The 7111-nt window shown below is 42.6% G+C and overlaps 1 pseudogene; it reads right to left on the bottom strand.

Annotated features, from left to right (window-relative positions):
- Positions 1-3381: 3381 nt before the first annotated feature.
- On the bottom strand, positions 3382-5693 carry LOC133087903 (elongation factor 1-alpha 1-like; annotated as a pseudogene).
- Positions 5694-7111: the final 1418 nt, after the last annotated feature.

Raw genomic sequence — 7111 nt, 5'->3', positions numbered from 1 at the left:
CTTCTTTGAAAACAGGGAAAGACTCAATGATGAGACAGCAGAAGACTCTAAGACTGCCAACAAAAATAAAGCTGCATTTAAAGAAAATACCAAAAAAATAAAAACTTAAAAAAAAAAGTTTAACCCCCCCCCCCAATAAAAAGAAAGAAAATACCAAGGGACTTCCCTGTTGGTCCAGTGATAAAGAATCTACATTCCAATGCAAGGGATGTGGGTTCAATCCTGGTTGGGGAACTAAGATCCCACATGCTATGGGGCAAAAACTCCATGCACCCCAACTACTGAGCTCACGCACACCAACTAGAGAGCCTGTGTGCCACAAACTACAGAGCCCACGTGCTCTGGAAGCTCCACACCACAGCTACAGAGCCTACGTGCCCTGGAGCCTGCGTGCCACAACTAGAGAGAGAAAACCTGCATGCCACAACTAGGGAGAAGCCTATGCGCCGCAACTAGAGAGAAGCCCAAGCACCACAACTAGAGAGAAAACCAAGCAGACTGCACGCCGTGATGAAAAAAAAAGGTCCCACATGCCTCAACAAAGATCCTGTGTGCCGCAACTAAGACCTGACACAGCCAGAAAAAATAAGGAAAATAAATAAATATTTTAAAAAAAGAAAAAGAAAATACCAAGAGTCCTACCTAAATTACGGGTTCATTGCAACAGGTGATTCACATTCTCCAAGCCCACTTTGAATAATATGTGGCAACTGGCTATCCAATGAAGCCATGAAACCTTCAAAACTGCTTCGCCACATGGAGACCAAGCACCCTGCATTAAAAGACAAGCCTCTGGAATTTTTCAAAAGAAAAAAATGTTAACATGAAGAACAGAAGCAATTATTAAAGGCTACCACTTCATCAAATGTGACTGCACTGAGAGCATGATTCTTAGTGGCTAACTGCATTGCTAAAGCTAAGAAGCCGTTTACTATTGGTGAAGAGTTGATCCTGCCTGCTGCTAAGGACATTTGTCGTGAACTTTTAGGAGAGGCTGCAGTTCAAAAGGTAGTACGTGTTCCTCCTTCAGCTAGCACCATAACTAGAGGAATTGATGAAATACCAGAGGATATTGAGGCACAATTGTTAGAGAGGATTAATGAGTCACTGTGGTACACAATCCAGGTTGACAAGTCTACCGATGTTGACAACAAGGCAACAATGCTTGTTTTTGTGCAATATATTTTTCAGGACGATATGCATGAGGATATGTTATGCGCACTTTTGTTGCCAACCAACACCACAGCTGTAGAACTATTCAAGTCCTTGAATGATTACATATCAGGAAAACTGAATTGGTCATTTTGTGTCAGTATATGCATGGACGGAGCAGCTGCCATGAGCGGACAGCTTTCTGGTTTCACTACTCGGGTCAAAGAGGTCGCTTCTGAATGTGAGTCTATGCACTGTGTCATCCATAGAGAAATGCTGGCTAGCCGAAAAATGTCACCTGAACTTAACAGCATTTTGCAGGATGTGATTAAAATTATCAACCACATTAAAGTACTTGCCCTTAACTCACATCTGTTTGCACAGCTCTGTGAGGAGATGGACATAGAGCACACACGTCTTCTCTTACACACAGAAGTGAGATGGCTTTCTAAAGGTAGATCACTGGTCAGAGTTTTTGAGTTATGAGAGCTGCTCTAGAGACTTCTTTTAGAAAGAGTCACCACTGGCAGCACATTTCAGTGACACAGAATGGGTTGCAAAACTTGCTTACTTGTGTGACATATTCAACCTGCTCAATGAGCTCTATCTGTCACTTCAGGGGAAAACGACAACTGTGTTCAAGTTGGCAGATAAAGTGGCTGCATTCAAAGCCAAACTAGAATTATGGGGACGACAGGTGAACATTGGGATTTTTGACATGTTTCAAACATTAGCAGAGATTTTGAAAGAGACTGAGCCAGGGCCTTCTTTCTCCCAGCTGATGCATGATCACCTATTTCAGCTTTCAAAAGAGTTTGAGCACTACTTCCCAAGAAGTAAGACCCCCAAACTGGGAAGGAATGGATCCACGACCCATTTGCGAATAAGCCAGGTGAATTGACTTTGTCCGTGCTAGAAAAGGATCAACTGCTTGAGATTGCAAATGACGGTGCCCTTAAAAGTATATTTGAGATAACTTCAAATCTCCATACGTTCTGGATTAAAGTCAAGGCAGGATATCCTGAGATTGCCACAAAAGCCCTGAAAAGCCTGTTTCCATTTCCAACATCCTATCTTTGTGAAGTAGCGTCTTCTGAAGTGACAGCAACCAAAAGATTACAGAGTAGACTAGACAAACAAAACACTTCGGGTGTCAGTCTCCCATCACCCCCAGATGGGACCATCTAGTTGCAGGAAAACAAGCTTGGGGCTCCCACCGATTCTGCATTATGGTGAGTTGTATAATTATTTCATTATATATTACAATGTAATAACAATAGAAATAAAGTGCACAATAAATGTAATGTGTTAGAATCATTCCGAAACCATCCTCCTCCCCAGTCTGTGGAAAAATTGTCTTCCACGAAACCAGTCCCTGGTACCGAAAAGGTTGAGGACTGCTGCCTTAGAGACTTTAGTCAGTAGTAAAATCCGCTTTCCTTTTCTATCTACAGCTATTTGAACCTGATAAAAACCCTTAGCACTTTGTTGTCTAATTTGTAACTGAACTTGGGGTTTTAGTTCCAGTTCCCAATACATATAAGTGGCACAGGATGTTAGTATTTGGACAAAATTAAGGAAATAGGTTGATCTGACCCTTCTCCAGCTATAATGAAATCACCATTTACTTCAGTCAGATAGGCAGACCTGTTGGAGGCAAACTCATGTGTATATATACGTTATATATGTTATAATATATATATGTATGTATATATGTTAGTATAGTGCCCCAAGTTTTAACATAATTGTCAACTGCTAGGTCTTTTAGAGAATTTATAGATTCTCTTGCCTGGGCAGACACCTGGAATGGCCTATCATACAATATTTCAAAGGGGCTTAATTTAAGCCTGCTCTGGGAACCATGGATCTGTAACAGAACAACTGACAAGGCCTTATCCCAAGTTAAATTAGTATTTATTTTCTCAGTTTTTCTGTTGATTGTGGTCTCCAGGATGAATGTAATTCCAATGCCTTAATCCAAATCAGGGGATAATTTCCTTAAGATGGGCTTTAACCAATTAAAAGGTACTGATGTTAAAAACTTAAAACTGGCACACACAAAACAAATGGTCCACAAAACGTTCTCCTTTCCTTCTGAAGGCTTTACGATGCATTGTTATCATTAACCAGTCTTACTATTAAACTTAAATGACCAATTGAGACAAACAGTTCTGAGACCGTTACTCCACAACTGATTAAGACTGGAGTGGCAGGTATTGGGGATAATATTCATTTAGCCTTCTGAGCTTTCTGGGCAAACTTGGTGACTTTGCCAGCTCCAGCTGCCTTCTTGTCTACTGCTTTGAAGACACCCACAGCAACAGTCAGTCATGTCAAGAACAGAAAAACGACCCAGAAGAAAATAGTCAGAAGCTCTCAACATACATGGGCTTTCCAGGAACCATACCAACAATGGCAGCATCACCAGATTTCAAGAATTTGGGGTCATCTTTCAGCTTTATCCCAGGATGACGATCAATCTTCTCCTTCAGCTCAGCAAACTTGCAAGCAATGTGAGCTGTGTGACAATCCAGCACAGGGACATATCCAGCACCGATTTGGCCTGGATGGTTCAAGATAGTCACCTGAGCTGTGAAGCCAGCTGCTTCCAACGGTGGGTCATTTTTGCTGTCACCAGCCATGTTGCCATGATGAACATTTTGACAGGCACCTTCTTGACACTGAAGCCCACATTGTCCCCAGGAAGGGCTTTACTCAAAGCTTCATGGTGCATTTCAACAGACTTTACTTCAGTTGTAAAGTTGACTGGTACAAAGGTGACCACCATGCCAGGTTTTGAGAACACCAGACTCCAGTAGACCCACAGGGATAGTACCAATACCACCAATTATGTAGACACCCTGGAGGGGCAGACGCAAGGGCTGGTCAGTTGGACGAGTTGGTGGCAAGATGCAATAAAGAACTTCAAGCAGCATAATTCCACTGGCATTGTCATCTTTATGGGTGGCTTTCCATCCCTTGAATAAGGCATGTTAGCACTTGGCTCCAGCATGTCGTCACCATTCCAGCCAGAAATTGGCACAAATGCTGTGTCAGGGTTGTAACCAATTTTCTTAATGTAGGTGCTGACTTCCTTAACAATTCCCTGATATCTCTTCCGGCTGTAGAGTGGCTCAGTGGAACCCATTTTGTTGTTAACTCCATCAATTAGTTGTTTCACACCCAGAGTGTTAGCCAGAAGGGCACGCTCATGGATTTGCCCATTCTTGGAGATACCTACTTCAAATTCATCAACACCAGTAGCAACAATCAGGACAGCACAGTCAGCCTGAGATGTACCTATAATCATGTTTTTGATCAAGTCTCTGTGTCCTGGGGCATCAATGATGGTCACATAGTACTTGCTGGTCTCCAATTTCCACAGGGAGATGTCAATGGTGAAACCATACTCATGTTCAGCTTTCAGTTCGTCCAAGACCCAGGCATACTCTTCAGAGTCTTTCTGCCCCGGTGGGATATGCTTCCACACATCCTGAAAAAAGTGTCCACAATCATTAACAGGTATCTGAAATTTCCTACAGCTCAAGACATTTGCATCCAGTCCTCAGTGGTGCAAGTTTCTCTGTATTGGGTCCCCATCTGGGGAGGTTCAACAGCAGCCTTTGCATTATTTTTAGCACAAATCATGCAATTCTGAGTGACTCGCTGGATAGTCTTTTGTAGGTTAGGCCCCATGATATGTTTGAGTCCACTGTAAGGTGGCATCTCTCCCATAATGGGTACTATTATGAATGTGCTGCAGCACAGTGTCCCAGATCACCTCAGGGATCAAACCAACTGTGCACTACATTCCCAGCCTGGCAAGGTGTGATCTAAGTGAAATCAGCTCTTGGCCTTCTTTGTCCTTTCTGAATACACTGGCTGGTATTTAGACAAATCAATCTGTGGGAGAAGTGATCCTCTTGCCTCAGAGCGTATGGTTTTAGATTAGGTGTCCCAGCATTCTCTTTTAATGGGATTCCTATTGGCCATGTGTTTTTGGCCTTCCCTGGGGTGCAGTTAGCACATACTCTGGTCTTACCTTTTCCTAGACCTCTGGGGGAAAGAGCTCTGTCTCTTTTCCTGGGGTTTTCATGAGCATCACCTGTAGGCTTAAAGTGTGTTCTGGTGAGACTCTGATGTCAAGCTGTTCTAGTGAAAAACTTCAGGGTGAGGTCCATCAAACTGTTCATCAGCTCATTCCTCACTCAATTTCACCCAGGGCTCCTGTAGGGAATAGGCACCTCAAGTCCAAGGGAGCCCCTGGGCCTCTTCATTCAGAGTGTTTCTATCTTTCTACCATATGAGAGGCTCTCATGTTTTATTGTTTTTCTTCCTATGATTTAGACTAGGGCAATCTGTTTTCCAATGTTCTTCTTCCTTACAGTAAGTGCATTGTTCCTCTTCCGTGGTGGCTTCCCTCTCTTCAGGTCACTGGGAATCCAATGTCACTGCCAAAAAAGCGGCATTTCATTTCATTTTGCATCTTCTTTCTTCTGTTGTTGTTCCCTGCTCAACACTTTAAAAGCAAATCTGCCCATTGAGAAGGGTTCATTCCAAATGCATCATCTAATCTTTGCAATTTTCTCCCGATACCTGAGGCACTTTGCCCAAAAATGATCAAATTTACCATTCTAATGTTTTCAGGGGCCCTGGAATCTGCATTAGTATAATGTCTGTAGGCCTGATAAATCTCTTCCAAAAATTTGGAAGTGTCTTCATTTGCTTTTTTTGCTGAATTTCTTGAATTTTGTTCAAACTCTATTGCTTTGGTTCTCCTTTCAAAGCCCTGCCAAGATGCACCAAAAAGCAGTGCCCTAATAAGTGTGTTCCTCCCTCATTGGGGTCCCAATTTGGTTCAGCTGTGGGTACTGCTAAGTAGGCTTCCAGTGTAGAGGATCCTCCCTGTAAAGGAGGGTTGCGATCTTTCCAATTAAGTCTGAGAAACCCAACTGGTTGGTCATCTGCATTTAAGCCCCCTATGAGATAAGGGCATAAGGGAAATTTCCCTGCCCTGGGAGTGACTCCTGGCCCAAACTGAGTGCCTGTCAGATCTTAGATGGTGATATCAGACCAAGACCCTGTGCCCAAGAACTAACACAGGTTTTCTAAGTGGTCCCTGTAAGGAAGGGCAGTCCTGAGCCTCAGTGTCGGGACTGGGGATGGATAAGAATGAAAGGTGGAGGAAGGGGTGGATATATCGGAGTGACTGGAACAGCTAGTTCAGGTGGAGGAGTTAAAGTTTGAAGTAACATATCCTCACTCTCACCCCCTTTTCTTATTTTCCCTGATGTAATAGCACAAATGCTTATACATAAAGAATTCCATCATTCTTCCCCTCTTCTTCACAGACTAGCCACCATAAAACCATAGATAGCAATTGATCACGTCCAACCATTAAAAGGATGCCTTTTTGCCTTGACATCTACCAACTGGGCTGAATTCTGGGCTGGGGCTTTTGGTGATTTTAGGACTCGAGTGGAACCTTTCTCTTCTCCCTGTAAATATCCCACAGACAGGTTTTTTTTTTTTTTTTTTTTTTTCTATTCCTTTCCTTCATTTGACATCAGTAAATGTTTTAAATATCACAAAATTTATTTGGCTGTAAATGGAGAAACAGTACACAACAAAATGAAACAAAAAACCCAAGGGACAACCAAAATCCTAAATAAACCCCCAAGTTTGGTATCAGGGTTTTACATATGCCAACAACACAGGAGACCGCAAACAACGTAACTGACACAGCAAGGGTAGCAGTACATGGTGTACAGGGTCCCAAAATAACCCTGCATAAACCCCTTGTGGAGATCCTGATAGGTGCTGGACCACACATTTTTACAATAAAATAACATCTTCTCACTCATGGGTTCACGGCTATAATCAGATCACTTACCCAAAATGCAACTCAGAGGACTTTCTTTAGGGATAGTTGAAATATTCCCCATTTTTAAAGACAAAT

This window comes from Eubalaena glacialis, chromosome 3 (assembly GCF_028564815.1).
Source record: "Eubalaena glacialis isolate mEubGla1 chromosome 3, mEubGla1.1.hap2.+ XY, whole genome shotgun sequence".
NCBI lineage: Eukaryota > Metazoa > Chordata > Mammalia > Artiodactyla > Balaenidae > Eubalaena > Eubalaena glacialis.
Note: the sequence above shows the minus strand (reverse complement) of the source record. Positions and strands in the feature narration are given on the sequence as shown.